We start from the raw sequence: 27,738 nt of genomic DNA, 5'->3' as shown, positions 1-27,738 counted from the left end.
TTGTAGGGGTGCCTGGGTGGCTCAGTGGGTTAAAGCCTCTGCCTTCAGCTCAGGTCATGATCCCGGGGTCCTGGGATCAAGTCCCGCATCAGGCTCTCTGCTCAGCAGGGAGCCTGCTTCCTCCTCTCTCTCTCTGCCTGCCTCTCTGCCTATTTGTGATCTCTGTCTGTCAAATAAATAAATAAAACCTTTAAAAAAAAAAAAAAAAGAAAGAAAGAAAGTATGTAAAGCACCCAGCTTGCTGCGGGCCATCCGTAGACAGTAATCAGTAGCCAGACATAAGCCATCATTTGGTGTCAGCCTCCACTAAAAAACCATACCTGTGTTATTATAAATGTTGCTGTTATTTTTAACCATTTGAGTAGATTATTCAGGAGTATGGAAGATTTTTCCAGAATGAGATAAACAGGATTAGAAAGGTAATACCCACTTGGTAGAATAAAATAAAACTATTATTTAAGTCAAGGAGGCTTTCTCTTATGTTAGCTAGGTCCCTTTAGTTCATTCCAACTATTTTATCTACAGGTAGAAATAAGGAGAACAGGAATTTCAACATGAGAACCAGACCTCACCTAGATAAGAACATTGCCAAAAGCCTGGAAGACCATTTAAGATCCAACAGAGCCCAAGCAACCAAGTTTTCCTGTCATTCCCTCAACAACCACTTCCACCGTCCAACTGCTATGCCATTAAGTAACTCAATACTCTCTTTATCCACTTCTGCTTCTACCGTGATAAGGGACACGATGTCCTCCTTTCTGGCTTTTTCAAGGTTTTCGCTTATATATAACTTCTACCTATTCAGGGCTCCTAAAGCTCATGACTTCTACTATTTCATGAAGCCTGTCAACATGTCTCATGATGTCCTCGTTGTGTTCTCTACCTCCATGGACAACCACGAACTCTACATCTCATATTCAAACTCCCCAGTGGAGAAGAAATTCACAGTTCAGTTTATCACTGCCAAAAATAATCACCAACACCCGAGCAGGGAGTAGCTCTTACACCAGGCTACCACAACTCAGATGTCAGCCTCTGTTCAGATAACTACCCCTTGTCCAGTGAGTTACAGCCAGGACCTTGAATCAAAATTCTGCCTAGGCACAGGGTGACTCCCCTCCCCCTACCCCTGAGAGCTGCTTCCATCCACAGCAGACTGTGGGCTTGGCAGGCAGTCAGCACAACAGATTCTTCTCCAAAACATCTCTTTCCTCAGGCATTTTCAATCCAGAAAGGGCTTATAACATTAAACAGAGAATTGATTACTGTACCAGAGATTGTACTTATTATACAGGATTGCTCGTTTCACAAATTTCAGAGTAATCAGAACAACAAAACACCATACCTAAACCGTATCCTTTGGAATAGGGAGCTTTTGAATCATGAAAGACTTTGTATTTATGCAAAATGTGACCAAGTTAATACGAAATCCATTTTCAGGGTAACTGGGAAATTTTCAAGATGTTGTGTCATAGAAGCAGGGTGTGATACATAACTCAGTCCGATTCCTGATCCTATATTTAGCATCTCCTCTTCAGTAAGCATTTACGGACCATACACTAACAAACACAAGTGCTTGCTGATTGTTTTAATACCTATGGATGATGAGGAACAGTTTCAAAATAGCTTTGGTGAATGCCAGGTGGTGAGCCCTGTGAAAACTGGTAAAACAATTACATTTCATGCCTGAAATTCACACCTCTAATGGTGATGTTCCACTGTTTTATTTCTTGGCAACACATCCTTAACTCATTCCCTTGCAGCATTAAAAACTAACAATTCAACAAAGCCAACTCTCTTTGCTTGTAATCTGGATGAGCTTCTGTTTTATTCTGTCAAGAAAGATTCATGGGGGGAGAGGGGAGTTAGAAATCCTTGACCAAACCAGGAGTTTCTTTTTTTAATGTTTGGGAGGATCATATTGCACTTTATGGCAGTTTAAGGCAATTTGCATGACTTAAGTGATGAAAAGCAAAGTAACATTGTTTTATGAATGATCACGAGGTCAGAGGACTCAAGGGTGACATAGAACAGCAGGAACAATCTCGCCTATGAAATGCTGCTGAGGGCAGTTACCCAGATGTCATTCCTGCAAAAGCATCAGTCCAACAATTTCATGTCTCACACCGGCTGGATGGACCATATCTGAGCAGCCCCTGTGTGGTGCTTTTGTAATTTAGAATTCACTGAATGAAAGGCATGAAGAGGCTTAGTAGGTAACATCCATGATCCCCCAGGCAACAAAATCCTTTTGCTTAGAAGAATAAATTGAAATTATCTATATAAGGGGTTGTCTCTCCAGTTAGAAGGAAAGAGCCCTTCATCTCTACTGCCTCACTATCTAGCATAGAGCAGACAGCCAATGAAAGCTTGTTGAGGTGGCGTTCTCCCAGCTCAGACATCTCTTATGTGAATTGCTGATGACATTTAGAAACAAAAGGGGAGAATTAGCTAAGGATGGTTTACGGGGATGACAGTATATAGCTTTCTATCGTATATGTATATGTGTGTGTCATATAATATGTGTGTATGTATATATGCTTACATATATGTATGTATGTATATCAGTGGGTTCCAGTATCACCAGAATGATTAAGTCTATTTGAGGGTCAGCCCAAACTATCTCTACTCATTCAATATAAATATTCCTCTTGTTAAGGACTGTTCTATACCAGAACAGTTCCCCAAATTTGCTTAAAATTTCCATCCTCAACATTGTTAAGAACTGTCCCACCCTCATCCCAGTTTGCTCTGCAAAATGATACTTTTCAACCTAACTTGCTACCTCAAGAAGAACTGCCCTGAGCTGTGTATTTGTGTAGGTTTCTCTGCTTTGGAAGGCTGTATAAATGGGTTGGAAAGAACAGTGCTTTTGAAAACATATAGTCAAGGACTTATGTTCAATGTGTCTCCAGTTACTTAATTTCTAAAATCTCAGTTACTTCTCTAAAATAAGCATAATAGGGGCGCCTGGGTGGCTCAGTGGGTTAAAGCCTCTGCCTTCGGCTCAGGTCATGATCCCAGGGTCCTGGGATCGAGCCCCGCATCGGGCTCTCTGCTCAGCGGGGAGCCTGCTTCCTCCTCTCTCTCTGCCTGTCTCCCTACCTACTTGTGATCTCTATCTGTCAAATGAATAAATAAAAAAATCTTTAAAAAATAAAAAAATAAAATAAAATAAAATAAGCATAATAATAGTAGCTTTGTAGTAGGGGTATTATACAGGTTTAATTAGATAATGTATATAAAGTACTTAATACAGTGTTTGGCACATAATAAACTCTTTTAAAAAAGTGTTACTTACCTGGGTACCTGGGTGGCTCAGTGGATTGGGGGGCTTTTAGCTCAGGTCATGATCCCAGGGTCCTGAGATTGAGCCCTGCCTGGGGCTTCCCGCTCAGCAGGGTGTCTGCTTCTCCCTCTCCCTCTGCCCCTCCTGCCTGCTCATTCCCGCTCTCTCTTTCTCTCAGTCTCAAAAATAAATAAAGTCTTTTTTTTAAACTCCTACTTATTTTCATTACCATTTCTTTATGTTATTGTCTGAACACAGTGAATTATAAACCGTAGTACTGAATCTCTTCCTGCTCTTTGTTCTGATGGGATGAAATAAACAGCAAAGCCACTTTTTCATTTGCATATGAACCAAAAACACAGCCTCCCCAGTTAGAGAACACCTAATATTTCTACTCTAATACTGTTAAATATAGCCCCCATTCCTCAACATAGAAGTACTTTAAACTTAACACAGTATGGGATATACTTTAGCAGTCTTAGCAAGCAGGATTATTAACTGTCACAAAAATCCCTTAACTTACAGATGAGAAGAAAAGATCTTGAATTCTATGAGAATTTTAGCATCTCCTAAGATTCTTTCTTGGCATCAACCTAAACCCTTAATCCCAAGGACAATTATCCTGAAATATTTCCTTCAGCAGATATTAAAGGAATGAGGAGTGTAATGCTATACCGTACCTAATAAGCTCTTTTGGCCAATCTCTACTCAATCAACTCTCTGGTTTAAGTATTCAACCCTATAGCCTGATGACTGAGGACCACTGAAGCTGACTGCTTAGAAGTGATAGGCCTCTTGAAATGTGTTCATGCATTTTCCACACCCAAAGCCAGGTTGTTAATCTGCCAAGAGCCAGTGTTGTTATTCTCAAATCCTTTTCTGCTTATTGTAGGTGATTTTGTGATCATGTTAATTAATTAACTATGATATAAAGCCATTAGATATGGGTACCAAAAGAGAGCTGCTGTACCAATAAAATTAAATGGAATGTTTTGAAAAGAATCAATGAAAGTGAGTCATTTTTAAATGCTATTAAATTAGCAATAAGAGAAAAGGTTTCAAAAAATTGGGAGGAGGGACACATGGGAGGCTCAGTTGGTTAAGCATCTGCCTTCAGCTCAGGTCATGATCCCAGGACTCTGGGATTGAGCTTCTCCCTCTCCATCTGCCCCTCCCCCAGCCCCACCCCCAACCTACTTGTGCATGCTCTCTCTCTCAAATAAAATCTTTTAAAAAATTGGGAGGAAAAACTATAAAATTTTGAAAAGGTTTTGCATTTGCTTTACTTGACAAATAACCTGAGTTTTAGCTCCACTTCAGAGAAATGAAACGTGGAGATTGTAAACAGTGCAATGTAGGTGGGGTTTATCCAAGTAAAATGACTGTGTCCTCCTGTCAGCAAACTCATAATCAAATAGAAAACATGATCCTACATTAAAAGATTGATAACTAAATATACACTTGACCATTTTAAGTTAAAGCAAAATGTTTAAGGTACTATACATCATTTTAATGGTATGTTAAGCAATTTTTCTTCAATTAACCAAAAAATAACTAATACAAATCACATGGCCTCACAGTTGCCTTGATGATACAATGTAACCCAAGTCTAACATAGCCAGTTGAAACATAGCAGACCATTAGTAAAAGCTGGAGGGCAGGAAGGCAAGCACAGAGAGAGGAAGAGTGGAATAAATGAATGGCCTTGAAGATTTAAGTAAAAATTTGGCTTTTAGGCTAACAAAGTGGACAGCAAGAAAGATGCAACCCCTGGACAGTGCATCCGAAGGTGAGAAGCAGCACGTAGTTTGCCGCATTCCACCCCCACAAATGCTTTCAAATAAAAACATATCCTACCAAGAAGAGACTCACTATATAAACCAAATTCTCAAGAAATTTGAAAACAATCTCCCAGACTACGACTTCCCCTGCACTTAATATTTATGTTCTTCCTCCTGTCCATTGAGTATGCAGGAACAGTTAAATTTGACACATGTCTACAGCCAGCAGAAGATGAGAGGACAGACTAAAAAACAGCAGGAGGGGTAACTCTGACTTGATAAATTCCAGCTCCAGATGTGTCTAATGTTACAAAGTTTCTATGTGATGCATAATTGTTGTGATGACTGTCCTACAAAGAAATAGGAAACCAAGGGAAAAGGATATTGACTGAGCCCTACCATGACCCAAGCCCTGTGCAAGTCCTTTATTTAATTCCACAGCAATCCTGTGGAAGGCATGTTCTCCTCATTTTACAAAGGGGAAAACAGACTTACAGAAGTACAGCTATTTGCTCAGGATCACACAGCCAGTAAAGGGAAGGACATCCCAGCATCTTCTCTGACCCCACCTTGCTTTTCAGTCTAACTCCTGGGATACCTGTGCCAACTACAATTTGTTTGTGCCAACCCCACAAGAAAGTCCAGAGGTTTAAAATTTCAACTAACTGAGAGCAGAAATCTAAACAAAGACTGTCAAGTACACCCACTGTCTCCATTCTCATCACAATGCAAGCTGCATAACCGGCTGGCACTCCAAATTATGTGAAGCACCAAGGAGCACTTGAGTACACTGGAGGGTCCTTGTACATGTTTGGGTAATTAGGACTGGAATCCTTCTAACCACTCATTGACCAAAGCAATTCCTCTCACAAAACCTTCTGCTCACACACCTTTTTTTTTTTTTTAATCTGCATAAAAACTATTTCCCAGAGTAAGAGTTCCACCTGGAGGACAATGGAGAACCTTTGGACGACCCTCCATAAAATCATGAAGGAGCTATACTATACATGGCTGACTGTAGAAAAACGCTCAAGAAATTGAGCTACGTATGAACTTAATGACACAATCTTATTTAATCCTCAATCACAACCCTTTGAGAGATACTATTATTATTCCCATTTTGTTGATAAGGTAACTGAGGCTTCAAAGCTAATAATTCTTCTGAACTCACTCAGCAATTAAGTATTCAAGGGAAAATTAAAACTCAGGTCTGCATGAACCAATTTTGGACTCATACGTGGTATTACTGCATATTTAGCAATAGAAATACTAAAAGACTGAATAATGGGCTCAGAAATCAAAACATTATCTTTTGCCTCTATCCCACACCCCCACAAAATTCTCCTACCCAAATGTTCTGCTCCCCTTTTTTGCTACTGTGCTCTCACTAGAAACTATTACACTCCTGTCACAAGCAATCTGACTTAAGCCCACTCACACTCCAGCATAAATAAAGTGTAATCAATAAAGCTTATGCTTTAATTATTTATTTATCCAAATTGATTATTTAAGCTTAACAAATAAAGCTTAAGCAAAAATTCATTATTTCCTTGCTATGTAATTAATTATTCATGTCTAAATTAAGATAAACAAGGCTTAGTATATCAGCCCTGGATAGAAAACCTCAGTCAGGTCTGGGCTGGCTCTGGTTCTCCTTCCTTCTCTCTGCCCCAGGCCCCAAGTGCTCCACTTTCCTCCTTCCCTCTAGGTTGCTACCACCCATCTCATCCCTCAGGATTCTTCTCCCCCAAGCCCACCTCCAAAATAAGACATAATCCCTCTAATAACCCCAGTACTTAAATATTTGAGACAAAATTCACAGACCCTTTGTGTTTAAGGATTTCCTTGTAGAATACAATGGGAAGGAAACAAGACAACATAGTGTAATATGGCAGTTTCTATTTTCCAACACTACTGCCACCGTATCTCCCTGACCACATGCTCTTGTTAAAATGTGACTTTGGTACTCTTTTCACTAAGTAGCGATGTCTGCATTCACTTCTTTGAACCTGAATGGATCGTAGAGACTGCCTGACAATAGAGAATGGTGGAAATTATGCCACGTGACTTCCCATTTAAAAAAAATATATATATATATATACATGTGTATATATATATATATATATATATATATATATACATACATACATAACCATTCACCTTGCTTTCTTAGGACAACTGCTTTTAGAACTCCAACACCATCCTGTAAATAAACCCAAACTAGCCCTGAGGGGAAGACCGTACTAAGGAAGTGATAGGTAGATGTTCTGCTCAAGAGATCAACCAGAATGGTTTCTGTCCTCCCCACTCTCATAGTACTTTGTCTAACTACTTTAACAGCTCATAGGGTAATATTATTGCCTTTCTTCTCTCTCAACAGGATTAGCTTTTGAAAACAATCAGCTTTGGACCCCAACTCAATGCCTGGTATGCAGTAGCACTACAATTTTTTTTTTAATTAAGTAACTAAATGAAATATTAATTCTTAGTTTTTGATCAAGGAAGGCTACCTGAAAAAAGTTTATATTTGAGCTGGGTATAAAATAATGGGTTGAACTAGGACTTTCCAAGTGAGAATTCTGTTTGAGTAAAGACTCAAAGACAACAAAATGATGGTCATTGGGGCGGGGGGGGCAGCAAAATACATGGAGAAGTAGGAACATAGATCATGTGAAAAGAAATAGTGAGAGAAGAGTTTGGTGAGTTAGGGTATGAGGAGTTATGGAGTAATTTAAATTTCAACTTTATTTGCTAGCCAATGGGGGATACTAAAAAGTTTTAAGAAAGTGAGTGTTAGTATAGTGTTTTCCCTAAGTTACACTTCCAAATTTAAAGCATTTGTTCCTTAAATAAGGGTTGATGTAATTAGTCATGCCTTAGATAAATGTTTAAACATGCTTCTTCCATATCTAATAGTCAGTGATGTTGGTATTCCTGGTCAAAATCATGTCCCTGTGTTGTTAAAACAAGTGCTAACTCCCTGACCTTTGCTGAGAACCTAAGGATGTGCCTAAAGATACTTGACACCTTATGACAAATTCTTGATGTCCCAAGTCCCACAGTGGAACTCTGTATGGAATCACCAACCAAGCTTCCTATATCTCCTGCAAGAAAACTAATGTGATAAAAGGATTATCATCCAGAGACAAGCACCAAAATTATTAACTCCTGCAGCACCTCAGACACTACTTTGCAAAGAATCCTTTCCAAATAGCTTGAAGGTAATGTTTTTTGACAAGTGTAGGCTGAGATCAGCTTCCTTTATTTGTGGCTCTTAAGAATAACTTTCTGTAACTTTTAGCATGATTTCTAAATGAGGTAGCAAAATTATTACTAAAAGTGAATTCCTCTACTATGTCAATTCATGTGTATTCATCAAATATGTAGTGAATACTACTATGTGCCAGCCATTTTATACATACTACTTCATTTAATCTTGTCTTAATGTTCATAAGAAAAGGGTCCATTTTAACATCTATTTTAGAGATGATGAAACCCGAGTTCAAGGACATTATGTAATAAGGCCAAGGTCACAGTGTCAGTAAAGGGTAATTTCAAACACTAGCTGGCTAGGTTTTTTCTTCTCCCATTGTCCAATTCTATCTCTCTTGGACAGGAACAAGATTGGTATTGGGAGTACAAAAGTGAGAAAGATGTCATCCCTGCTCTCAAGAGTCTCACAAACTATGTGGAAGGTGACAGGTAAACAAAGAAGAAATAACTAAGGGCCAAACTGAAATATCAATAAGCTGTGGTAGAATCATTAAAAAAAAATAATAATAATTACTTCTAGTCATAAGAATCTGGAAGTCCTTACAAAGGAGAAAAATTTCACATGGATTTTCATGATTGAACAAGATTTTGATTGATGGTGGACTAGAGAATGCCACTAAGTGACAACCACCACTAGAATTAGGAGCTGAGACTGGGCTGTCAGACATACCTGAGTTTAAGAGAAATCTCAAAAATCAATTCTAGATATTGGAGTCATCAGATAAACAAGTAAAGAAATGTATCTATTGTGTTTAAAATATAAAGCCATGTATTTAAAGTAAAACTAAGAAAAAAACAGTTGCAAATCAAAACCACAATGAGATGTCACCTCATACCTGTTAGACTGGCTATTATCAAAAAGATAAAGGGCGACCAGATGGCTCAGTCAGTTAAGCATCTGACTCTTGATTTCAGCTCAGGTCATGATCTCAGGGCTATGGGATTAAGCCCCATATCGGGGTCCATGCTCAGCCAGGAATCTCTTTGAGATTCCCTCTCTTCTTCTGCCCCTCCCACCCCCAAACAAATAAATGTCTTAAAAAAAAAAAAAAAAGACAAGAGAGAATGTAGGGAAACCGGAACCCTTGTGCACTGTTGGTGGGAATGTAAATTGATACAGTCACTGTGGAAAACATACAGAAGTTCCTCAAAAAATTAAAAATAGAACTATTATGTGATATAGCAATTCCAATTCTCAATATTTATACAAAGAAAATGAAAACACTAAAAGATACATGCCCCTGTATGTTAACTGCAGAATTATTTACAGTAGTCAAAAAATAGAAATAACCTAAGTGTCCATCAATAAAGAAAATGTGGTATGTGTATGTGCATATATGTATATACATATCCATGCAAAAGAATATTATTCAGCCATTAAAAAGAATGAAATTTTGCCTTTTCTAACAATACTAATGGATGGATCTTGAGGGTATTATGCTAAGTGAAATAAATGAGACAGAGAAATACAAAGATCTCACTTATGTGTGGAAAATTAAAAAAAAAAATCTTAATCAATTCCCATAGATATAGGGAACAGATTGGTGGTTGCCAAAGGCAGAGAGTTAGTGGTAGGCAAAATGGGTGAAGGAATTAAAAGCTATAAACTTCCAGTTATAAAATAAATGAGTCCTAGGTATATAATGTACAGAATTGTGACTATGGTTAATAATACTGTATAATAAATACTGTATTGCATATGTGAAAGTTGCTAAAAGAGTGAATCTTAAAAGTTCTCATCACAGGAAAAAAATATTTTGTAACTGTTTGGTGATAGATGTTAACTATACTACTGTGGTGACAATTTTGTAATATATACAAATGTTGAATCATTGTGTGGTACACCTGAAACTAATGGTGTATGTCAATTATACATTAATTTTTTAAAGAGAGAATATTGGCATGGAAAAAGAAACAAACAAACAGACAAAAAAAAAAAAAAAAACAGAATTAGCAAGCCTAATCCATCAATTTACAAAGTGGTCTAAGAATAACAACATGACTAAGTTTCTTTTGTTCTAGGAATGCAAAAATCTCTTAATGTAATCTGCCAAATACAATACTTAAGGAAGGGGAAAATGCTCATCTAAATATATACAGAACACAATTTTAATTGAATTCAATATTCCCTTTTGATTAAAACTCTCAGCAAATTATGAAGAAAATTGTTTTAAATTGATAAAGGGTATTTACAAAAACAATAAACAAAAACAACTATAGCAAACATACTCAAATGTAAAAGGTTAAGTGAACCTCCTTCAAAATCAAGGACATTAACAATGGTGCCCATTATTGCTATTTCTCTTTAACATTACACTTGAGCTACTTTCTAAAATAACGATACAAGGAGGAATAAAAAAAAAGATTTGTGAACATTGCACTGAAATGAAAGAAACAAAAGTATCATACTTTGTAGTCCATATGAATATCTACTTAGAAAACCCAAATCATCAGACCAATTATCAGAATAAAGATCTACTAATTCTAGAAAAACAGAACTTAGCTAAACTTTTAATTAAATTTGATACTGTAAAGTCAATTTTCTACAAAATTAAAATGCCAAATCCTAATCAAATCTCAACAAGCTTTTCATCTAATTCAACAAGCCAATTCTAAAATATATTGGAAGAACAAAAACTAAGAATAATTATCCAAGTACACTATGTGGGAACATATATAATAAAGTTAACATTATAGATCCGTGGGAAAAGTACAGGAAAGAATTTCTTGAGACACAGAAACTACAATATAGAATGGTGTTAATAAATCAATCGATCAAAATAAATTTGATTACATTATAATGCAAAACATCTTTGTATCAAAAGGAGCCATGAAGAGAATGAAAAGATAAACCATAAGCTGGAAGAAATATTTACAAAACAAAATAGAATTCTTTATCCAGAATATTCTAAGTTGAACCATATAAAACCATCATTTTTAGTGGTAAAAAAAAAAAAATGGTTAAACATAGAAAACTCATTTGGTGGAACTTAATGGAAAGAATTCCTATGAATCATTAAAAAAAAAAAAAAAAAAAGCTAAGCAGGAAAGGACATCAACATCAGGGCTGCATAAAGTCTCCCTCATCTTTCCTCCCTAAATGATCCCCATCCATCTACAAACAAAACTGTCTTTGTGGAAGTATGGGATTTAGCACCAAACGCCAAGGGATCTGGGAGCTGTCCCATCCACCTGTGTCTTAGGTAACAGGTAAACAGACCTCGGTAGGGCTGTTGACCCTTAAGTGACCTATGAACCAGCTTTCACACCTCTCCATCAACCAGGTCCAGGAATCCCTACAGGAAGCTGACTGAGACAATCACCAACACATGAGAGAACCTTTGTGGAAGTCCAGGTTTCCAAAGAAGATCCAGAACTCGAAGTAAAATATATATATATATATATATACACACACACATACATACACACACACACACACACACACACACACACACACACACACACACACAAGTACAGATACACTGGAGTAAGAGAACACTTTGACTTTACCCATGTCACCTCTCCCCCAAATCGGCACAGCTTAAGCCCTAGAGAGATTCCCTGCTCCCTGGGAGCAAGGAAGAGCAGGTGAGTGAGCACCTGGCTTCCACCCATGGTGCAGGTATCACCAAAGAGGCTCATTTTTCTCTTGCCCCTTCCAGTACTAAATCAAGAGCTCCATGACTGGAGGGATAGAGGAATCTGGCAAAGTACACAGGAGTCTCAGAGAGCATAAAAGGGACTAACTGTATGGTGGCTCCATCAGAAGCCCACCATCAGTGAGCTGCTGGAAGAGCCCCAACTTCAGAGCCTCCAGCTGACCCACTGACATTTCCAGCACCTACAGTGTCTCAACCACATGCACCCACGCTGTGGCTGTCTACCTGTGCACCCTCCTGTAGGTGGCAGTGAGGAGGGCTTGGGAAGATGCCCGGTGAGCGCCCTGGGAAAGCCAGAGCTTTCTCCCTAAACCTGTGGGCTGAGGAGAGGACACACACTTGAGCTGTAGCAACACCTTTGGGAAAACGAAAGAGGTTGTTGGGTTCCTTCCACCTGGCTTGTTTCAGGATCTAGAGGCATAAAGCTTTAAAAATTCTGCCACAGGAGGGAGCAAGAAGCCTGAAGAGGTGAATCCATGGGAGGTCTGAGAAAGCCTCAAAATCTCTAGCAGGCCAGATGGTTAATATTTCTTCCCAGAATTCAGTAAAATGGACAAGATGACGGCTACTTCAAATGTGAAGACTGCAAAGTGAAACTCAAAGGAACACAAAAAATCAAGAAAGCCTACCACCATCAAAGGACCACAATAATCTACCAGCAACCAAACCTAAAGAAAATAACAAATTCCCTAATAAAGAATTCAAAATAGCTGCTTTAAGAAAACTCAATTTGCAATTTCGGATAATATGGATGGACTCTGAGGGCATTATGGTATGTGAGGTAAGTCAGACAAAGACAAATAGTATATGGTATGACTTATACATGGGATCTAAAAAAGCCAAATTCATAGGAACTGAGAGTAGAATGGTGGCTATCAGGAGTTGGGGGTTGAGAGAAATGGGGAGATACTGGTCAAAAGAAACAAACTTTTATTTATAAGGTGAAAAAGTTCTGGGGATCTAATGTACAGGTTGGTGACTACAGTAAACAACAGTGTATTATATACTTGAGGGGCACCTGGGGGGGCTCAGTTGGTTAAGCATCTGCCTCTTGGTTTTGGCTCAGATCAAGCCCATGTCAAGCTCTGCACACAGCATGCAATCTACTTGAGATTCTTTCTCACTCCTCCTCTGCCCCTACCTCTGCTTGCACGCTTTCTCTAAAATAAATAAATTAAATGTTTTTTTAAGTACTGTATTATATACTTGAAAACAGCTCAGAGAATAGATCTTCAATGTTCTCCCCCAAAAAATTAAATGACAATTATGTGATGTGATGTGATGTGATGGAAATGTTAGCTAATGCTATGGTGGTAATCATTTTGCAATATATAAGTACATCAAATCAACATATTGGACACCTTAAACTTACACAATGTTATATGTCAATTATATCCCAACAGAGGTGAAAAAAAGAAAAAGCTAAGTACTCTTACAGAAAAATGACTAATAGACATACCAGCATTTCATAAAAGTGAAAACAACTGACCAACAATTGAAAAGGCAATAAGCATTAGAATTAGTAGGACATAAACTCAGCCCAGAAATCTATGCAATCTCACATGCATTATATTGGCAGAAATTTTAAAGACCGACAATGCCAAGAAAACCAGTGTGGTCCAGGCTGAAGAAATAGCACAAAAAGAATTTTCACTCAGTGCTGGTTTTCCATCTTGGAATAAACCACTATTATTGCTCCTTGTTCTCTCAATCTCATCTTTTTCCAAGATAAGAGCAAAAACAGATGACATCACTAGGCATTAGACTAGAGAATTGGGCTTTTGTAATTTGTGCAATGTTCATATTTGTTCAGGGGTAATAAGAAAAATGTCAACAAAATTACTATACTTTAGGTCACTAGTTCTCAAACATTACTATGTGCCAGAACCACCAGGAGGAATTCACAGATTTATTGGCTCCACCTAGAATTTCTGAATTCTAGAAGTCTATCATGGGGCCCAAGAATGTGCATTTCTAACAATCCCCAGCTAAAGTGGACGCTGCTGGTCTAGGGACCACACTCTGAGAACTCTTGCTCTAGAGAATGAACTTTGATCTAACATTGGGTGTTAGCATTTAATTGTGCCATGTACTATGTGCCAGGCAATGTGCTTTTTTTTTTAAATTTTATTTTATTTTTTATAAACATATAATATATTTTTATCCCCAGGGGTACGGGTCTGTGAATCGCCAGGTTTACACACTTCACAGCACTCACCATAGCACATACCCTCCCCAATGTCCATAACCCCACCCCCACTCTCCCAATCCCCCTGCCCCCATCAACCCTCAGTTTGTTTTGTGAGATTAAGAATCACTTATGGTTTGTCTCCCCCCCAATCCCATCTTGTTTCATTTACTCTTCTCTTACCCCCTTAACCCCCCAATGTTGCATCTCCACTTCCTCATATCAGGGAGATCATATGATAGTTGTCTTTCCCTGACTGACTTATTTCACTAAGCATGATACCCTCTAGTTCCATCCACGTCGTCGCAAATGGCAAGATTTCATTTCTTTTGATGGCTGCATAGTATTCCATTGTGTATATATACCACATCTTCTTTATCCATTCATCTGTTGCTGGACATCTAGATTCTTTCCATAGTTTGGCTGTTCTAAACATTGCTGCTATAAACATTCGGGTGCACATGCCAATTCGGATCACTACGTTTGTACCTTTAGGGTAAATACCCAGTAGTGCAATTGCTGGGTCATAGGGTAGTTCTATTTTCAACATTTTGAGGAACCTCCATGCTGTTTTCCACAGTGGTTGCACCAGCTTCCATTCCCACCAACAGTGTAGGAGGGTTCCCGTTTTTCCGCATCCTCGCAAGCATCTGTCATTTCCTGACTTGTTAATTTTAGCCATTCTGACTGCTGTGAGGTGATAGCTCATTGTGGTTTTGATTTGTATTTCCCTGATGCCAAGTGATATGGAGCACTTTTTCATGTGTCTGTTGGCCATCTGGATGTCTTTTTTGCAGAAATGTCTGTTCATGTCTTCTGCCCATTTCTTGATTGGATTATTTGTTCTTTGGGTGTTGAGTTTGCTAAGGTCTTTATAGATTTTGGACACTAGCCCTTTATCTGATATGTCGTTTGCAAATATCTTCTCCCATTCTGTCAGTTGTCTTTTGGTTTTGTTAACTGTTTCCATTGCTGTGCAAAAGCTTTTGATCTTGATAAAATCCCAATAGTTCATTTTTGCCCTTGCTTCCCTTGCCTTTGGCGATGTTCCTAGGAAGATGTTGCTGCGGCTGAGGTCGAAGAGGTTGCTGCCTGTGTTCTCCTCAAGGATTTTGATGGATTCCTTTCTCACATTGAGGTCCTTCATCCATTTTGAGTCTATTTTCATGTGTGGTGTAAGGAAATGGTCCAATTTCATTTTTCAGCATGTGGCTGTCCAATTTTCCCAACACCATTTATTAAAGAGGCTGTCTTTTTTCCTTTGGACATTCTTTCCTGCTTTGTGGAAGATGAGTTCACCATAGAGTTGAGGGTCTATTTCTGGGCTCTCTATTCTGTTCCATTGATCTATGTGTCTGCTTTTGTGCCAGTACCATGCTGTCTTGATGATGACAGCTTTGTAATAGAGCCTGAAGTCCAGAATTGTGATGCCACCAACTTTGGCTCTCTTTCTCAATATTCCTGTGGCTATTCGAGGTCTTTTTTGGTTCCATATAAATTTTAGGATTATTTGTTCCATTTCTTTGAAGAAAATGGATGGTATTTTGATAGGAATTGCATTAAATGTGTAGATTGCTTTAGGTAGCATAGACATTTTCAAATATTTGTTCTTCCAGTCCAGGAGCATGGAACATTTTTCCATTTCTTTGAGTCTTCCTCAATTTCTTTCATGAGTACTTTATAGTTTTCTGTGTATAGATTCTTAGCCTCTTTGGTTAGGTTTATTCCTAGGTATCTTATAGTTTTGGGTGCAATTGTAAATGGGATGGACTCCTTAATTTCTCTTTCTTCTGTCTTGTTGTTGGTGTAGAGAAATGCAACTGATTTCTGTGCATTGATTTTATATCCTGACACTTTACTGAATTCCTGTACAAGTTCTAGCAGTTTTGGAGTGGAGTCTTTTGGGTTTTCCACATATAGTATCATATCATCTGCGAAGAGTGATAGTTTGACTTCTTCTTTGCCGATTTGGATGCCTTTATTTTCCTTTTGTTGTCTGATTGCTGAGGCTAGGACTTTTAGTACTATGTTGAATAGCAGTGGTGATAACGGACATCCCTGCCGTGTTCCTGACCTTAGCAGAAAAGCTTTCAGTTTTTCTCCATTGAGAATGATATTTGCGGTGGGTTTGTCATAGATGGCTTTGATAATATTGAGGTATGTGCCCTCTATCCCTACACTTTGAAGAGTTTTGATCAGGAAGGGATGCTGTACTTTGTCAAATGTTTTTTTCAGCATCTATGGATTGTATCATATGGTTCTTGTTCTTTCTTTTATTAATGTATTGTATCACACTGATTGATTTGCGGATGTTGAACCAACCTTGCAGCCCTGGAATAAATCCCACTTGGTCGTGGTGAATAATCCTTTTAATGTACTGTTGAATCCTATTGGCTAGTATTTTGGCGAGAATTTTTGCATCTGTGTTCATCAAGGATATTGGTCTGTAGTTCTCTTTTTTGATGGGATCCTTGTCTGGTTTGGGGATCAAGGTGATGCTGGCCTCATAAAATGAGTTTGGAAGTTTTCCTTCCATTTCTATTTTTTGGAACAGTTTCAGGAGAATAGGAATTAGTTCTTCTTTAAATGTTTGGTAGAATTCCCCCGGGAAGCCGTCTGGCCCTGGGCTTTTGTTTGTTTGGAGATTTTTGATGACTGTTTCAATCTCCTTACTGGTTATGGGTCTGTTCAGGCTTTCTATTTCTTCCTGGTTCAGTTGTGGTAGTTTATATGTCTCTAGGAATGCATCCATTTCTTCCAGATTGTCAAATTTGTTGGCGTAGAGCTGCTCATAGTATGTTCTTATAATGGTCTGTATTTCTTTGGTGTTAGTTGTGATCTCTCCTCTTTCGTTCATGATTTTATTTATTTGGGTCCCTTCTCTTTTCTTTTGGATAAGTCTGGCCAGGGGTTTATCAATCTTATTAATTCTTTCAAAGAACCAGCTCCTAGTTTTGTTGATTTGTTCTATTGATTTTTGGTTTCTATGTCCTTGATTTCTGCTCTGATCTTTATGATTTCTCTTCTCCTGCTGGGTTTAGGGTTTCTTTCTTGTTCTTTCTCTAGCTCCTTTAGGTGTAGGGTTCGGTTGTGTACCTGAGACCTTTCTTGTTTCTTGAGAAAGGCTTGTACCGCTATATATTTTCCTCTCAGGACTGCCTTTGTTGTGTCCCACAGATTCTGAACCATTGTGTTTTCATTATCATTCGTTTCCATGAATTTTTTCAATTCTTCTTTAATTTCCTGGTTGACCCGTTCATTCTTTAGAAGGATGCTGTTTAGTCTCCATGTATTTGGGTTCTTTCCAAATTTCCTCTTGTGATTGAGTTCTAGCTTCAGAGCATTGTGGTCTGAAAATATGCAGGGAATGATCCCAATCTTTTGATACCAGTTGAGACCTGATTTAGGACCCAGGCTGTGATCTATTCTGGAGAATGTTCCATGTGCACTAGAGAAGAATGTGTATTCTGTTGCTTTGGGATGAAATGTTCTGAATATATCTGTGATGTCCATCTGGTCCAGTGTGTCATTTAAGGCCTTTATTTCATTGCTGATCTTTTGCTTGGATGATCTGTCCATTTCCGTGAAGGGAGTGTTAAAGTCCCCTACTATTATTGTATTATTGTTGATGTGTTTCTTTGATTTTGTTATTAATTGGTTTATATAGTTGGCTGCTCCCACGTTAGGGGCATAGATATTTAAAATTGTTAGATCTTCTTGTTGGACAGTTCCTTTGAGTATGATATAGTGTCCTTCCTCATCTCTTATTATAATCTTTGGCTTAAAATCTATTTGATCTGATATAAGGATTGCCACTCCTGCTTTCTTCTGATGTCCATTAGCATGGTAAATTCTTTTCCACCCCCTCACTTTAAATCTGGAGGTGTCTTCAGGTCTAAAATGAGTTTCTTGTAGGCAACATATAGATGGGTTTTGTTTTTTTATCCATTCTGATACCCTGTGTCTTTTGATTGGGGCATTTAGCCCATTAACATTCAGGGTAAGTATTGAGAGATATGAATTTAGTGCCATTGTATTGCCTGTAAGGTGACTGTTACTGTATATTGTCTCTGTTCCTTTCTGATCTACTACTTTTAGGGTCTCTCTTTGCTTAGAGGACCCCTTTCAATATTTCCTGTAGAGCTGGTTTGGTGTTTGCAAATTCTTTCAGTTTTAGTTTGTCCTGGAAGCTTTTTATCTCTCCTTCTATTTTCAATGATAGCCTAGCTGGATATAGTATTCTTGGCTGCATGTTTTTCTCGTTTAGTACTCTGAATATATCATGCCAGCTCTTTCTGGCCTGCCAGGTCTCTGTGGATAAGTCTGCTGCCAATCTAATATTTTTACCATTGTATGTTACAGACTTCTTTTCCCGGACTGCTTTCAGGATTTTTTCTTTGTCACTAAGACTTGTAAATTTTACTATTAGGTGATGGGGTGTGGACCTATTCTTATTGATTTTGAGGGGGGTTCTCTGCACCTCCTGGATTTTGATGCTTGTTCCCTTTGCCATATTGGGGAAATTCTCTCCAATAATTCTCTCCAATATACCTTCTGCTCCCCTCTCTCTTTCTTCTTCTTCTGGAATCCCAATTATTCTAATGTTGTTTTGTCTTATGGTGTCACTTATTTCTCGAATTCTCCCCTGTGGTCCAGTAGCTGTTTGTCCTTCTTTTGCTCAGCTTCTTTATTCTCTGTCATTTGGTCTTCTATATTACTAATTCTATCTTCTGCCTCATTTATCCTAGGAGTGAGAGCCTCCATTTTTTATTGCACCTTATTAATAGCTTTTTTGATTTCAACTTGGTTAGATTTTAGTTCTTTTATTTCTCCAGAAAGGGCTTTTATCTCTCCCGAGAGGGTTTCTCTAATATCTTCCATGCCTTTTTCGAGCCCGGCTAGAACCTTGAGAATCGTCATTCTGAACTCTAGATCTGACATATTACCAATGTCTGTATTGATTAGGTCCCTTGCCTTTGGTACTGCCTCTTGTTCTTTTTTTTGTGGTGAATTTTTCCGTCTTGTCATTTTGTCCAGATAAGAGTATATGAAGGAGCAAGTAAAATACTAAAAGGGTAGCAACAACCCCAGGAAGTATGCTTTAACCAAATCTGAAGAGATCCCAAATCATGAGCGGGGAGAAAGGGGATAAAAAGAGGTTCAGAAAAAAAAAAGAAAGAAAGAAACAATTAAAAAAAAGAAAGCGAATAAAGAAAAAATATAAAAAAGAAAAAAATATATATATTAGATAAACTACTTAAGTAACATTAAAAAAGAAAAGGGTAAAAGTTAAAAAAAAATTTGGCAGAAGAAGAGAAAAAAAATTGAAAAAAAAATTAAATTAACTGCAAGGCTAAAGAATCATGGGGAGAAAGCCATGAGTTCCGTGCTTTGCTTTCTCCTCCTCTGGAATTCCACTGCTCTCCTTGGTATTGAAACTGCACTCCTTTGTAGGTGAACTTGGTCCTGCCTGGATTTCTTGTTGATCTTCTGGGGGAGGGGCCTGTTGTAGTGATTCTCAAGTGTCTTTGCCCCAGGTGGAGTTGCAGCGCCCTTACCAGGGGCCGGGCTGAGTAATCTGCACAGGTTTGCTTTTGGGAGCTTTTGTTCCCTGAGCCCTTTCCGTAGAGTTCTGGGGGACGGGAATGAAGGTGGCAGCCTCCCATTCTCCAGCCTGGAGGATCCGAGAGCCCGGGGCCCCACTCCTCAGTGCGCCCTCAGAGAACAGCGCCCAATTACTCCCGTCACCCTGGCCTCCAGCTGTGCTCCAAGCTGACCGAGCCTGCGACCGGTTCAATATAACCCCGAGCTGAGAGCTCACTCCTTGGCTCTGTCTCTGTAGCCGGCTTCCCCGTTCTAATACCTGTAAGCTCTGTGACACTCAGACACCCCCGATCCTTCTGTGACCCTGCGGGACCTGAGGCCACGCTGACCCCACGTGGGCTTCATGCCGGTTAAGCCTCTGGAGCAATGTCCCTCAGCAGAACAGACTTTTAAAAGTCCTGATTTTGTGCTCCGTTGCTCCGCCGCTTGCCGGGAGCCGGCCCCTCCCCCTGCGGTCTATCTTCCTGTCGCGTTGGACTCACTTCTCTGCCAGTCCTACCTTTCAGAAAGTGGTTGATTTTCTGTTTCTAGAATTGCTGTTCTTCTTCTCTTTGATCTCCCGTTGGATTTGTAGGTGTTTGCAATCTTTAGATAAGCTATCTAGCTGATCTCCTGCTACCTGAAGTAGTCTCAGCCTGCTACTTCTCCGCCATCTTGACTCCCTCCCCACCAGGCAATGTGCTTTTAAATAAACCAATAGTCACAACAAATTCACAAAGTAGGTGTTATAAATCCATTTCTCAGATAAAGAAACTAAGGCTTTCAAAGTTGAGATATTTTTCCAGTGCCCCACATGGAATACCTGCCAGAAGGGGAGATTAAAATACAGATCTGACTACAACTCTGATACTCTTTGTACTCTTTGCCCCATACTGCCATGACAAAACATCCTCTACTACCGGTATCACTGTGTAAGATGCAAGCAGACCACAGTTGTCTATGGGCAAATGCATCACTAGTATACAGAAGTTCAAAGTATAGAACCTACATAATGCAGGTAGAGGTAGCATATCAGGGAAAAAAGATAAAACTAACTCAATTCTAAGGATCCTCCTAATATCATAATGAAGAGTGATAAAAGGCATCCTAGATATTCCTTTGTACTTTTTTCTAGTTTTAGAGAACTATGAACACATAATTATGCTTATTTAAGCAACAAATATGTTGAGGACAATTCACTTCAGAATGTTAACTTCTTAGCAAATGTACTCCTTATTTAGGGTCCCAAAAGAAAGGATTCCAACAGAGATCATTAATAAGACATCCTTCAACAGAGTAAACCCAACATCTTTATCCAGTCCCTCCCTGGTTGGAGCACTGATCAGATCAGAAAATTAAAATAGGCAAACAAAAAAACCACTCTTAACGTCTAATGTTTCCATGACCATAAGTGCTATAGGATACAATTAGGAGTGGCTGTTTATGCCACATTCCTCACACTCTTCTTAAAATTTAGGTAGAAAACCCTCCTCAGGGATTTTTGAAGCTAAAACTGACAGCCAGGGCTCTTTAAAGTGCCTGTGGTTTCCTACTAGGATTACACTAGGGACTGAATGTGTGACTAGCATCTCAGAAGAGGAAAGGCATCAAACAATGTGAACATTTATTACTATTTAAGTTTTATGTTAACATCACTTACTTCTCTGCAACTCTACAAAAACTCAAAAAGATCAAAAAGCTCACTTGAATTTGTAGTGCTTGCTAACATGAATAACTCCCTACTTCTATTATCTCTTTAAAGCAGTAAAAAAAATGCCATGCCTTCCTATGTGGACAAAACCCAGATTTATAAGAAAGCACAACAGAGCAAATTGCAACAGAGCAGAATTAGTCTAGCCTGCTACAGAGTTCCAGGTACAGATGCAAAAGTAAACAGCTTCTTACCCTGTAGTGTTCTGATCACCAATTCCAGTATGTGTGGCGGGTGGAGACAGAGGATCCCCACAGAAACAAGCAATAGTCAGGACACCACCTGAGTGTCCTATAATTCAGCTCAATTCTGACTCTATCTACCTGGTGATAGTATCAGATTCCACAAGTTGAGAGCGCAATCCCACAAGAACTGCCCTTTCCTCACATCAGATACCAGTCACAAACATAGATTGTTAGCCTGTACTTCTGACCAACCAGCTATAAATGGAAGTTCCAACAACTCGGAATGCCAACTGCAAACCTAGGTGGTTCCCACAATCCCCTCCTTGGGTTCAATTAACTTCCTAGAGCAACTCACAGAACTCAGAAAACCTGTTTACATACTAGATCACCTGTTTATTATAAAAGGATGTAACTCAGGAACAAAGAAAGGGCATTGAACTTTCATGTGAACTGTTCCCCCTAAATCTCCGTGTGCTCACCAACCCGGAAGTCCTCCAAGTACTGTTCTTTGGGGTTTTTATGGAGGCTTCATGACAAGGGCATGACTCATTAAATCATTGGCCAGTGGTGACTGATTCAACCTTTAGCCCTTCTCCCCTCCCTTGAGGTGAGGGGGCTAGGACTGAAACTTCCAAATATTTAATCACAAGAATGGTTCCTCTTGTGACCAGCCCCCATCCTTGGGTGGTCAAGGGACATTTTGAAAGTCCCCTCATCAACATTAAAAACCACCTATAGCATTCTCATCACATAAGAAATTTTAGGGGTTTGGGGAGACCTATGCCAGAAAAGAGAGGAAGATCAAATATACATATATTTTGTAAATCACAGTATCACTGTCATACCATACTGAGTTCTAATATGTTATCCACTGTAAGCCACACCATTTTATTACTGCTTTGGAATGGAAGGAAAAAAACACATAAATATTCACCTTTATAGATTTAACAATAATCTATATTTATCCATACTTTTTCTTCAGTGTCCTAACCAAGTCCGGAGCTTAAGTTTTGGATTTGCATAAACTATGCTCATGACAGTGGCCTTTCATATCTTTAGGATTAACAGTGCTATTTTCAGCATACAGAAGAATATTGGCGTTTCATTGGCATGCCCTTGGAGCTTTATCCTTTTTCTTCACTGAAGGAATGTCCTGAAAGTTAGCCAGCCTCTCTTGAAAGTCAGCCAACTGCTTTTGAGAGAGAAGCTGTTTGGCACCTAAATGACAGTAGTTCAAACACAAAAATTGGTTACCCCAACTTCCCATTTAGCATTTTTATGATCTATTCTGAGAAATTTGGCAGTTTCTATTTCTTTTCATTGCATTGCCTGGCATGTGTCAGTCATTCTTGTGGAAACAATAAAATTATTTCATCTTAATGCTGCATTACAATGTGGTATTTTTGAAGGCATTTAACTCAACAGTTAGCCAAATTTAAGCTAAAATGCAACCCCCAAGTTATAATATTGATACAAATAATTCAACTGAGTTAACAATCATGTGATTAAATAACCTCCGTGAATGGAAAAGTTCATATATTTAAGGCAATGTAACAATCCAGTAAAAAACTCTTCTGCCTGGCAACTGATGGTTGTTTATCTTACTTTCCAGAAGCATCTCAACCACAGAAACATTAACATGTAGGGGGAAGTACCTCACTGTCAAGGGACTAACATAACAATAATAATGGCTATCATTTATTGAGCACTAACTACATGAAAGGCTTTGTAACCCTATAATAGAAGTATTAAACCTTTATTAGAGATGATAAAACTGGGGTGGGTCCAGAAAGCTTGGGGAATTTTCCTGAGATCAATAAATAATAGGAAAACCACTGTGACCAAAATATCTATGAATCTCTTTCCACTACAACTGTGTTTGCCTGATGGTTATCACGTTTGCCTCACAACGGTGTTTGCCTGAGATGCACATGAGAATCACCTGTGGGGGGGGCGGTTATCCAGGTGGGCAGGCCTGGTAATCCTTCCTATTAGGCCCGCAAATAACAGATAAGGCTTTAGGATCCATCAGATTGTACTTACCTGTAATAGTTTGCCAATACCTTCTCACACATTTGCAGTAATCTACATGACTCATTCTGCCAGTTTTGAAAGGTTGGTCATTTAAAACATAGGGTAATAAAGAAAAATGCCACAATCTTAAATGTGATGTGGCTGAATTTACAATAATAATTTACAATAACCTTAACCAATCCAGTGCTGTAACATTCAAATTACCTCTCAGAGTTGAGTGCTATTTTCAAAATACACAACAAAATAAAAATAAAATAACAAATTTTTTTTGTAGAATTCTACCAAATGTTTGTTTGTTTATTGTTTCAAGTTTTTATTTAAATTCTAGCTAGTTAATATATAGTGTAATACTGGTTTCAGGAGTTGAATTTAGTGACTCATCACTCACATATAATACCCAAATAACAGTTTTTAAAAAGCTAAGTAATTTGTTAAAGCTTGTAAAATTACAAAGTGTGTGATATGTCTGACAAGGGAACCATGAAATTTCAAGGCAAACAGGCTGCCTTGGTGTGTCTGCTTAAATCGATCATATTTGTGAATATGGATATAAAAATTCTAAATAAAAGTGCGGCAAATGAAATTCAGAATATATCATAAAAAAGTAGAATCTGTATCAGGAATGCAAGGATAGTTTAAAATCAAGACACTTATTAATTAATTATATTATCTGATTAAAAGAGATATGTCAATGCAAGAGATGCTAAGGTTTTAATGAAAATTAGTACATTCACACTAACACCTTAAATGTTCTATGGTAAGGAAGAGGTTATCAATTACGTTTTATCCACTTAATAATTATAGGGAACGATTAATGACACCTTTTTGGAAACTATATAATAACCTAGGAAACTAAGCATTGGAAAAACCAGTGAACAAAATTGAACATAAGATTACAATTATATAAGAGGACAAGCTTATAAGATTGGAAACACACAAACCAAAATTCTAAAAGTGATGTAATGTGCAAGCACTATGAGTGTTTTTTCTTTTTAAGGTTTTAGTTCGAATATTTCAAAATAAAAAATATAGCCTAATGTAAATAGAGAGCCTTTTATCATAACTATTAAAAATGTATTAAAACCACTTTCATCTTTATTCTGACTACCTGTATTTATTTTCTTCCTCATCTTCAGAGCAATTTGGTATATCAAGGATCCAAGTTTTCCAAGGATTGCAACTATTTCATTCAGTACAATGCCTGTTTTACATCTCATTAGGGGACTGCAAGAGATGCAGGCACTCTTTATGCATACTGGCTTTGAATAGTGATCACATTGAGAAAAGCATTTTGCTTGCTGTCATACTTAATACATTCTAGACATAAAATTACATTCTGAATGTAAGATTTGCCAACTTTCTTTTGAATGGGACAAGCTTTTTTGTTAGAAGAGATTAAATTGGTTTCCTTTTTTCACTCCGAAGCTCAAAACTCCCATGGCCTCATGATCTGTAGGAATACAAACCAATGTATTTAATGTTTTCCCATGTACCACTCAGCTTGTCTTTTCTCTTGCAGAAGCTGCAGGCAAGATTTTTTTTTTTTTTGAAGTTTTATGAAGCTACTTTAAATCTGAAACAAAGGATCATACACATTCATACCTTCATCCTTAAGAATCCTGTAGACATATTTGCTCTGGCTAAGAGGGAATCCAAAGGCTACCCAGAGCCAACGCTTTATCAACTGCTTCATTCTAACCTTCTCCTCTATAGCCCCATCTAGTTCTTCTCCTTTCTCCCAAATTTTTATTTGTAATTCAGGTAGACCCTAGGAGACAGTCTTAAGAGGTAATGCCATATCTTGGCAAGTGTGGGAGATTCTCTAATCAGAGAGAAAGAGCTGGGGCTACTCGTTGTATGACCCCGGGGAAGGTTGTGTCACCTCTCAATATCATCAAGCGTAACAATGTCTGCTCGTAAGATCGCTGTAAAAATTACAGAAGATTGTCTCTGTGCTGCCCGTACAGAGCGGCAACTTAAATTGTAGATACTTAATAGCAAAGTATGACTTAAACAAATAATTGCCCAGTGGGAGAACTAAAGTGAAAGAAGTAATCAAGTAGAAGGGTGTGATAGAAAAATCATACGCTCATTTGTCTAGATTTGAGTCCTAAACCTTTTTCTGACACTAACTAGCTGTGTGACTTTGGGACAAAACCTTTTCCTCTGTGGGCACCAGTTTGTCTGTAAAGTGTGTAATCAGATTGCATGATCTTAGACTCATTTCTGCCTTAATGGACTCTATTCTTTTATTTTCTTTCTTTTTTAATCATACCAAGTGCATAGCTTTCAAACCCTGCTCAGTTCCTTGAGAGAAATCCTCTGCTCTTTCCCGTGATGTTTCATAGGCAGCTGTCACTTCATACACAGAGCTACAGAGAGGGCTTGTCATAGCACCGAGCAAGCATGGGTGTTTGGCAGCCAAGGTGCAGAGCTGAGTGAACAGGGCAAATTGTCTAACCTTCCTGCCTTGAACAGGGCGGCAACGCACACTGTTTGATCAGACAAAGCTTTCTCTAGCCCTTCCGCCTGGAACTCCCTCTGTGTTCAACCAGTCACTCACATTCTCGTTACAATTTCCCCACACGCCAGAAGCAAATTGGAGCCAAAGGGTCTGAGTGCTTTGTGCATGTGGGAGCCTTCGCTGCCTGGCAATCCCCAGCCGGCCTGCCACAGTTCATCTACAGCAATAAATGTGCCTGGTCAATGCTCACTTACAAAGCTGCAGCAGTCACTTAATCTGGGAATGAGGGAAGGGAGATCCCTGCTCACTGAAGCAAAGGCTATTTCCACAAATGGTTCAAAGAGGCCCTTCCTCAAGGGACCTCCCCAGAGCCCAGAGGCACAACCCAAGAGGCAGGGCAAGGGCAAGCAGTGGAACCATATAATGAACAAGAGGAGATGGATCTTGGAATTTTAAAGTAGAAAAATATTCAACTGATTAGAGATCTGGACCCCAACCCCAGTTTGAACTGATCAGTCCGGGCTACCTTCATATATCATAGAATAAAAAGTTACCCTCACACTTGTTACTGCAGAAGTTCTCACAATGTGCTTAGAAATGACTGTTACCATTTACTGAATAACTACTATGATTCAATAACATATGTGTGGTAGATGTTACCATCTTCCTTTTCCAGGGGAAGAAAATAAGATTCCTTTAATAAGTCACTTTACTGAAGGATACACATTACTAACTGGTTCTAGGTGAACTTCCCTCATCTTGAGATGAACACGTACAAGTAATTTATGAAGGAGGAGCTCCCAAGGGAAACCAGTAGTAGAGTGGGTGAAACAAGAGGGGGAAGAGGAAGGAGATAAGGAGATAAGCCAGATTTAACACCAAGTCCTGAGCCAAAAAGGGAGCACTATAGGGTAGATTTTATCTCATAGTCACATCAACCAGAGCAAGGAAGCAGGACTGACATGTCATTGTTTAAGGGGCCTCTAAAGGTTAGTTAAGGACATATCTGCACTTAACAAAGTGTCAATCCACTGAAAGAAGAGACATAGGTGCAGGCTATTAGCAGCAAAAACAAACCAAAACCAGGAAAAGAAAATGGAAATGATAGAAAGGATCCACCCAGGAGGCCCTAGGCAGGGCCCCAACAGGACATTCCATAAACAGACAATGGGGAGCTCAACCCAGGCCTGTCTTTATTTGCTCTTGACAGCCACTTTCAGGAAAAGGATACCATTTACTACTGTCATTATTTAACAGGAAAAATGACTCTCAGATTTAGTAACCAATCCAAGGTCATACCACTGATACGTGGCTAACTGACTCCACATCCCTTCTCTTTTCTCCACAATGGGCTGTCTTCTGGAACAAAAGAGGAATGGTGTCACATGAGGGGTACTTAAAGGCATCCTTGCTACCAAATATTTACTCCCTTAAGTATTTATATATTCACAACTAGGAGTACATTCTTTTGAGGGCCTATGTGCACTAAACTTGGCAGATGTGCACTAAACTTTATAGGGCCTATGTTGAAATGCATGGCTGCAGGGGAAGGAGGCAAAATGGAGGAAGAG

The sequence above is a fragment of the Enhydra lutris genome, unplaced genomic scaffold (assembly GCF_002288905.1).
Source record: "Enhydra lutris kenyoni isolate GAN:26980312 unplaced genomic scaffold, ASM228890v2 scaffoldscaffold37, whole genome shotgun sequence".
NCBI lineage: Eukaryota > Metazoa > Chordata > Mammalia > Carnivora > Mustelidae > Enhydra > Enhydra lutris.
This window is presented reverse-complemented; position numbering follows the sequence as displayed.